The sequence below is a fragment of the Stegodyphus dumicola genome, chromosome 4 (assembly GCF_044657685.1).
Source record: "Stegodyphus dumicola isolate Sdum_Otavi_A_Nest chromosome 4, ASM4465768v1".
Lineage (NCBI taxonomy): Eukaryota > Metazoa > Arthropoda > Arachnida > Araneae > Eresidae > Stegodyphus > Stegodyphus dumicola.
This window is the reverse complement of record NC_140771.1, coordinates 191,816,465-191,825,918: the sequence shown is the minus strand read 5'-3', so window position 1 is coordinate 191,825,918 and position 9,454 is coordinate 191,816,465. Positions and strand designations below refer to the sequence as shown.

The following is a 9,454-nucleotide window of genomic DNA, read 5'->3' as shown; positions in this document are numbered from 1 at the left end:
CAAGATATTTTATTCTAATGTCATTTGCTTAAAACACATCATTCTCGCTGAATGGTCGAAAGATGTTTTAACGTTGTTTGAAGTACAGCTTCAATTTTTCTGTTGTCGATGAATTTATTATATATTATAGACATTATATATTACATACTTTTGACAGATATATTAAAGACATATAATTTATTTATTGAGAATCTATAGACCGCACACTGACTACTTGTAATATAAAAGTTCTATAACTGCAAGTTTAACTTACGTGGCATGATTCTTCCTCGAATTTCTAAGACAAGGGTTTGTATACTATGATTCAAAAGATATTCGAAAATGAATAGTAACTGCAATTTTTTTCAACTGATAATTCTCAATACTATTGTAAGTAATATAGCATTTTAAATTTCTGATGCAGTTTGTGATTTTAGCTTTGAATATACTAAAAATATAAATACTATTTGAAGACCTTGTTATTTAAAATCATTTTAAGGATGCTAGTTGGATATAAATGTTTCCCAAGCAGGACGAAATTTTATGACTAAGCATAACTGCACATTCATACTGATAAATTACTGAAAAGTTTAAATGGACCTTCCCAAATGTTAATTAACACTAAGCTTTCCGGGTTAGTAAAATGATTCCTAAAAGTGGAAAACTTTCACCACAAGAAACGAAACAGCCTTCCGTTTCTTCTGAGTTCGGAGAGAGATGACAAAGACAGAAATAAAATCTTGTAATTATTAACAAAGAAAGTGAGAGATTTATGTATTGAAAACTAATGCTCAATCATAAAAATTCGTTCTTCGAGTAAATTTCATTTCAATCTCGCATCAAACAAACGTGAACTGTATCTAACACCATATCCTGCAACAGAAATTTTAAAGTGATGTTCAGTCATCACACTATGCGTATGTTATACTTTGAAACAATTTGTCATTAATATCCATTTTAAAATTTCAACAGTTTTTGAAATTTTTATGCTCCCAAATTTGGGATTTCTGTTTACATGTTTTACCAATACATAGTTAACCTTTATACATTATACGGAGTACATTTAATTCTGAATAAAAGAAATATTTCACTGACTACTATTGAAAATATGAGTTTCTCCATTCAAAGAGGTCTCGAAATGACTTTAATGAAAATAATTATTGACTATTATCAGATACGGTCCTAGCTAACTGCGACACTCTTATCACAGGGCCAATACCTCACTGCGTTTTTTCACGCCCCTAAAGTTTATTATTTACGTAAAATTAATTTAACGTGGATTAGCTTTTTTATTTTACCATTTTAATTCCAATTTATATTTTTATCCTATTTTATTTTAATGTAGCATTCAACTACATTTTTAAATTTTTATTTAGATTATAATTTTCAACCTCTCAGCTTAAATTGTGTAATGGCATTCATATCTATACTGGATTTTTTAAATAAATTTTTGATGTTATTTGAACTATTCTCTTGGTCTACACTACTAATATATTGAGCTTTTCAATTAAAAAAAATCATAAGAATTAAAGAGAATTTTTGTTTTTAAATTATTTCAAAATGTCTAATTTTTTTAAGTATAATAAAAATTAAACTTTATTTCGAAGGTCTCATTCCATTACTCACAATTTTTATATTTTATCGACTGATAATTTGCTTCTATAGAATTAATATTACAAAATAGCTCTAAACCATAAAGACAAAATGTATTTATTAGCATATTCGGAAATATTCGTACGAAAAGCCATGAAATCAATTTCCTAATACTGCTAGCTGAATATTTTTGCAAGTACTCTTCTAAAACTGCGATCAGTTATCTCAGCACGCAATTTTGTAATTTCCTCTCCTATTTTTTCCGAGTTAGAGGGTTTTAATGCTGTGCCTCTTATATAAAAGATTTAGTCATTTTTTGAAGTAGCGTAGGATTTTCTGCGCTTATCTTCGTGAAATCTTAAGGACGAGTTGAGGTCCGAATAATAAAAATGCTCTATTTCGAAATTACGTGACATGTTTTCTAACATGAGATAACTGCAAAAACTATGAACAAGTATTTTTGTAACTTATATTTTGTGACTGCTAGCGTTTTATATCAAAACTGATTAAATTTAGCTTTTTAAATTAGAATTACTCAATCATTAAATATTTAATCCTTTCAATGACTTTTGCTACAAAATTGCCAGTTATAATTTTCTTTCTTATTCTTATAACAACATTTCCTTTACCAATCTGACATTATGATTAGGAATCTGACATTATGACATTATGATTATGAATTTATGATTTTTTCACAGAGATTGAGATTTGGGTCATAATTTTAATAAGAAGTTAAATTTCGTAACTTCATAAACATACAAAGATTTTGTAATTAGGCTCTTGTTTTACGCTGCCATTCAGTGGAAAAAGAAACACACATGCTGCAAACCTAATATTCAATTTAGCATTCGGTTTTGCGGCGACTCAAATGCTTGCAAATTTGAGAGGCGGGATTCCTGAAGCTGTCACGCGGGAGTTTCTTTGAGACTGTGGTAAGGCATTTCATTTCCACGAACATCGACTCAGGTTCTGGCCTCGACTGTAACTTGTTTCCCCAAAAAGCGAAATGCTTGCATCACACTCCTACTCAGTGTCAATGGATGAGCCAAGAGCTAAGCGTAGCTTAAACAGCAAAAACAGAACAGATGTGTTTGTCGTCAATCAACAACGCTCTCTCGGACCTTCACAATAGTACGCATCGAATGTGACAATAAAACGCACCTCCTTCACCCGTTTATTTGAGGAAATGATGAACGACGCCGATATGCCTGATGCTTTTTTTTTTCATCCAGATTGCTAAATACATATCAAAGTAGCAAGTACCTCACTGCCACCCCTATTCCTCTGAAAATTGTCGCCTTGACCTCAGATTTATTATATCCTCCCTCGTACACAAGACCCACAAGTAGGTGGGATTCCTGCTGACAATCCGGACACCCTGTTTCCATCAAGGTTTGCTTATAATTTCTGTTGAACAAGCACAGGAGATCTACGTTTAAACCCGGGATATGTTTTGCACAATCTCTGACACAGAAAACCCTTACATCTCAAGCGAGTTAAAATTCAAACAAATCCATAGATAAATCACCTGTTGCTGCTGCAACTAATCTTACTGATCTAATTAAAATAATTGAATTCAGGAATTGATCTAATTAAACTAATTGAATTCAGGAACTGATCTATTTAAACTAATTGAATTCAGGAATACCAGTAACAAAGGTGTAAATAGCAGTAATAATAACGCCGTCGACAGTGCCAAAAATGTAAGTATCTCCAATAACCACGCCATATCCTGACTTCATACAAGTCGTAAATGAATTTCAATCTATCTTTGGAAATATTGAGTCAAAAATAATTCTAAGTTTCTTAAAACGCATATGAGTCCAGTAAAGACCTGTAATAATACTTTCGACAACTTTTAAATCAAATTGCTAATGACTGCTTGGTTCGGTGCTATAAATAATAGCAACTAGTGCATTGGATTCCCTGATGCTTAATTTTTCCTATGATTATGACTGAATTTTGCATATTTAGTACTTCCCATCCTCACGTTTTTCGCTATTCCTTTCTTTAGATTGTATGGTAGACTTGAGTATTTTTCTTACTTCATCCATGATCCTGTATTTTGTGATCTTACCCATTCGAAATATTTTACGATTTTGTTTTCACTATTACTGCAATTATGTACTGCTACCCATTGGCGTATGACTTACCCAGCCTACAAAGCCTGTGATATACCCCTCCCCTGGTGTTCCATCTCTGCCTCAGCCAATTGCTAAGCTTTTCTATCACATAATCTCACCTGCAACAAACGGCCTCTCCACCTCCTACGATCGTTCCTAGTCTCGACTCTCCTACTGCGCGCTCGTCTGCCTACTATATCGTCTGCGTTATTCTCAAAATCCTTTCGTCAAGCTTATCGTCACTACTCTACGGAAATTCCCTTCATATTGAAACGCTGTTTACACGTTCTGTATTTAGGCTGAAAAATTGCATAGTCTAGATAGGGCTTCGGGTCAGGAAGCCATTTCTCGTGGTTTTCAGCCTCCTCTCACAAACATTCCCCTACACACAGCCTTAAATTATAATTACAAGTCTTATCTACGTACATTTCATAAAAGATGCTGGGAAGGATGTGCAACATTCGTGAAAAATACTCATTACCTCTTCTTCTCTGTTACCCTCTTCAGATTCTGCGAATTTGAATTCACTCGCAAATTTGAAAGCTTTCGAATGCTTGAAACTGTCGCATATTTTCAAGTGATAGCATAGCTGTTGTGACAGTGGTAGAACATTTCAGTCCCACGGCATATACTCATGCCAATAGATGTCGTCATGATCTCGTGAAAACTTAAACACCGAAAGCCTAGCAAAGAGAGTGACTATCAATTAAAACACCTCTTACGAACTGCCGCGCTCTAAATGTACTGTTGATTGTTTTAGCGAAAATAAATGACTATTTTAATTACCACTTACATTTTTATAACGTCAAAAACTGTTTATTAAGTAATGAAGTTAACAAAATATGCAAAATAATTATGAATAAATGCTCTGTGGGTGAGTTTTTCAGTTTTTTTTATTCTTATCAATCTTATTACATTGTTCGAGTAGATAAGATATGACTTTTGCTACTTGCAGCAATGAGTACGTAAAAGTTTCCTTATCCGAAAAGGTATGCTTATAAGGTATTTCTCCCACTTCCCTAGTGTGCCTTCGTGGTGTAACGGTAGCACGCTGGACCGGTATTCCAGAGGTCCGTGGTTCGATTCCCGGCGAAGGCGGTTGCATATTTTTCATCTTTTCTGCTTCCAATTAACCTAATGACTCTACAATTGGCGACCGAACTAAAAGGGTTCTGGATGATGATTCTCCGCACCCAGGATTTGGCGACTAGGTCCCCTAAAATCCTAGTCGCCCTTTAAAAAGGGGAGTATATAAGGTATTTCTCTCACTTCCCTACCGTGCCTTCGTGGTGTAACGGTAGCACCCTGGACCGGTATTCCAGAGGTCCGTGGTTCGATTCCCGGCGAAGGCGGTTGCATATTTTTCATCTTTTCTGCTTCCAATTAACCTAATGACTCTACATGCTATCTAGACAGATAATGCTTTACTATGATTAATTGATGAACATATCACTAAGATCGTTTAACTAAGGCTAAACACTGAAATACTTTATTAAATAAAATAATCGGTTTAGAGAGACTCCTAAATTTAATAAATGGCAATAATAAAGTAAATTAAATAAAGAACGATTCTGTAAAGAATTTTACCCTTAAAATTATCTCCAGAAATAAATATCTTTCATTTGCTTTTTAAATTTTTTTTATAAAATATCATAAGATGGAATTATCGCATTCCCGGTGTCTATTTCTGAGTAAATGTTCGCATCCCCAACTGACAATCGCTAGTAGTATGCGGGCACAGATGAAATTTTGTGTTTCATTGTTTCGAAAAATTCAGTAATTTCTATAGTTGCATAGCACTACAACATGGCATGCGAACAATACCATGTCAACACCTGGATATGTCGACTGGATTCCTGCCTCTAACCAACCATCCTTTTAGAGTGAAGATCTATAGAACTAGCTATTTTCTCTCGCATACTCTCATGACGTAACTAGCAGCACTTCCAGTTAGTTGTAGGAATATTCATGGTTCGAGGCGAGGATAGAGTTAAATCGAAATTTGTAAAAAGGTGCTATGTGTCAAAATTCAAATGTTACAGGAGTAGCCAAAAAAACTTTGTCCGTTCCTCACAAGAATGTCAAAAGGCATTTGAAAAATGCTGAATTTCATGGACCCTAGTTACATCGATCTCATAATTTTTTGTGTTTACTTCCGACATTTTTGGGTTTTGCTGTTGCTCTTGTAAAATTTGACTTTTTTTCACATATCCCCTTTTTACACCTTCCGTTTCATTAGTTTATTTTTCATGCTTCATTTCTTTGAAAATCCTAATAATTTCTAATCAGTCCCATATTTTGCATGCTTAATAATTTTAAGCTGATAGATTCGTAAATTATGAAGTAAGACATTTATTAAATATAAAGTAACTGAATTATTAATGACTATACTTATATCATCAGATTTTTTGAAATTTTTAAGGCATCACATTGTATTTCTAATCAAAACTTCGCTTAAAGTGCTCAGCTTGATATATCAGTAAACTCGAGACTTCACATGCTTCGGTCATTTTCACCCATAGTCATAACATCCCCCGAAGATTTGTCACTCTTAGAACATACTTCAGTAGCTACATGTTCTTTTATAACACAAAATGAATTAAAATTGTGAAAACATTACCGCTGAAATGAAAAAGTCTTCCTCGTGAAGTCGACAAGAAATCACAATTTTATGAAAACTCATGACCCACTAAGCTCTGCTTTTATTCGCAAAGCCGGATACACGGAAAAAGGCTTCTGTCTTCATTCGGTTTGGCAGTAACGATTAGTCTTAATCTTCCTCCAAGCAAAAAGACCGTTTTGGAACGAGGAAAGCTTCTAAATGGAAACAGAATTGATCGTCAAGCTGCAGCCCCGATTACTTTCTATGTTTCCTCCAAGAAGTGAACTCTGTAAATGTTCCCTGAGTATGTATGAGAATCGATATGGACTTTTGTTACTCTTCTTCCTCTTCTGTAAAAATAAGCATGACATAGGGACAGAGAGTTAAAAATGCTGAATTAATGACAAGATTCGAGACTCAGGAAAGAACTATATTACTTAAGAAGGACATAGGAAAGACATTTAATTCCACAACAAAGCGATTTTGTGGGCAGAAATGCAAATTAAACTGCTCCATAAAAATTACAGGATAATCTTAGAAAATATGCTCATTGATTAAAGTTTCCAGTTAATGTCTAAAAGCATAATTATTTTATGTTGAGTGTCTGAAACTGAACTCAAAGTTTGACTTTAGCGAATAGGCGTATACAGAAATTCGTGTTTTTAATCTTTTAAAAGAGTTTTTTAAATGTCGTTCCTCACAATGATAAGTGTTCTTTAGTCACGACTCAAAAGCATCATCCTCTGTTCTAATGTTGCACGAAGGGTTCTCAATATTAAATTTCAACCAGAAAACCAATGGTTTGTGTCCCACTTACTACATATTTCAAAAGAGCCGAGCCTAAGTTAATGTCATAATATTTATAAATACAAGAAAAACATGAACATTTTGCTGACAGTTCCAGACTTAGTTGCGAATGAAGACTTGTTTTGATTTGGAGCAGGCGAGGGACACGCAAAGTTCCTTTCCTTCTTCATAATAGATTTCATTTCTATGAAAGCAGTATCATGGTTTGAAATCAAATCATCAGAACTCCGTACTGAGATACGTATGGAGGTTTTGTAACCGTTCACATATAGGCGAATGAGGTTTCCATAAGGCTCGCTAAGGCGGGAAAGTGGTTAGTGACTCTGATTGTTGCACCCAAACGCCTGGGTTTGAATCTCGGAGAAGGCATGGATGTAAATTGTCTTTCTCTTCATAGGATGCAACGGTGGCCCACCAGTTAGGTGCTTCCATAATAAAGTGACCTCCGCTTCCTGCCTTAGTAGCGGCCAACGCCAATAAAGGCTAGTGCCGGCCGTTGGAAATAAAAGAAACCTCTTAAGGCTGTTTATGGGTGTTGTTGGCTCAGATGTTTAGCTTACAGATGACAAAGCTTGTGTACATAGAGAATATCTGGTGACGTATGAATAGAAGTTATCATTCTGATAGATTGTTTAGCTTTGGCACAAGATTCGAACCCGAATGAACATTTATAAGACGCCTTAAGCCGCAAAACTGCATCAGATTAAATATCTTTCCATACCTTCTAGGATCTGAAAGAGTTCCCTTTCATAAAAAGGGCATGCGTTTCATCAAGGCTTAATCAACACCTTGGTAAATTCCATGAAATCTAGATACGAGGCTTACATTTCTGGCAGATGTGACAGAACATCATTTAAAGAAATATTTGTTGCTAATAACTGTCCCATCAATTTTTAATTTTTATAAATTTGAGTTTAAAATATAATATTTTTCAGTCAACCATCTGGCAACCATTATTTCATATAATGTTTTGTACAAATGTTTTTAATTATTTTTCAATAAGAATTAAGGGTTATTTTTCCTATCAACATTCTTTATTTTTTGCCAAAACTGTACATACAATATTTCTGGAAAACCGAATAAACAAAAGTCATTGTAATTCGAAAATAATAAGAAGCAAATATCAACAAGATCGTCTAGACCAGTGTTTCCCAACGTGGGGCACACGCCCCACAGGGGGGCAATTTGATTGTTAAGGGAGGCAAATTGAAAATGGACTCATCCATAATTTAAGGGGACAAAAAATGTTCAAATTTCCAAATTTTCTTCAAGAAGTCTAAGTTTTTCAAAATTTCATTTTTTATTCCCAAAAATAAAGAATAACATAAGTAAAGTATACGTAAAATATTTTTAAATTGCAGAGCATTTTAAATATTTTATAAAGAATTTTCGCTGAACACACTGTACACACAGACATTTAAATGCTTAGAAGTTTCTTCCTAAAATCTATCATTCAAGTTTCTTCTGTGAACATTTCAATTTTAGAATATTAAAAATTATGCTAGAGGAAGCATAAGAATTTTAGAGAGGATTATGTGGGGCATGGCACAAAAAAGGTTGGGAAATACTGGTCTAGACTCTAGACAGCTCCTTGATTATATTCTTAACGTTATGCGGTCTTATGATACTTGTCCTAGGTCATATTAATGTATAGTTTCTGCTATATCTGAACATTTCAGGTATAGTCTACATAGTTTATGAAAATTTTATGCCATGTATTAGCTCTTAAATAATGAATAGAGAAACATAAATCTTAAGTTATATCCGTGTCAATTTCTTATAAAATATTTGCTAAATAAAACAATTCTGAAATACGTAAAACTAATATGTATTCATAAAACTGCGTACTGCATCTTCCAGCTCAAAATGAAAACCACACCTATTTTATTATGAAGTGCAACTGAAAAAACATCTAAAATTGACAGAAATTCTTACAACTCTTCTATTTTATTTAAACGCGAACAGCAACAGTACCTAACTGGTTATTCCAACAAAATAAAGTACAGAAGTCCGCATATAACCTCAGTTCACTCAGTATTACATGTGGCTAACCATGGAAGTCAAACAGAGAGAAATATGGAAGAGCTCACTCAGTTAAGGTGAACCTATCCATGGGATGTATGGTTGCAGTCAAGCAAATGCCTTCACACTTGATGGTAACATCTCTTTTCCTAGTTGAAATACTTACGCATGTACTTAAATACTTATGTATATGACACTGCATGGGAAAGAAAAGAGCTGAATTTAGAAATTACAGATTAGTAACTTCAATTTAATACTGAAACTAAGATCGAGGTGTTCATTTTGAAATACTGTACTTCAAATATAATGCCTAAATTTACTTCTTACC

The 9,454-nt window shown here is 33.9% G+C and overlaps 1 non-coding gene across 1 annotated transcript; it reads left to right on the top strand.

Moving 5' to 3' along the window:
• Nucleotides 1–4,721: 4,721 nt before the first annotated feature.
• On the top strand, nucleotides 4,722–4,793 carry TRNAT-GGU (transfer RNA threonine (anticodon GGU)). Its single transcript has one exon. It is a non-coding gene; the product is annotated as a tRNA-Thr (tRNA).
• The last annotated feature ends 4,661 nt before the right edge of the window (nucleotides 4,794–9,454 follow it).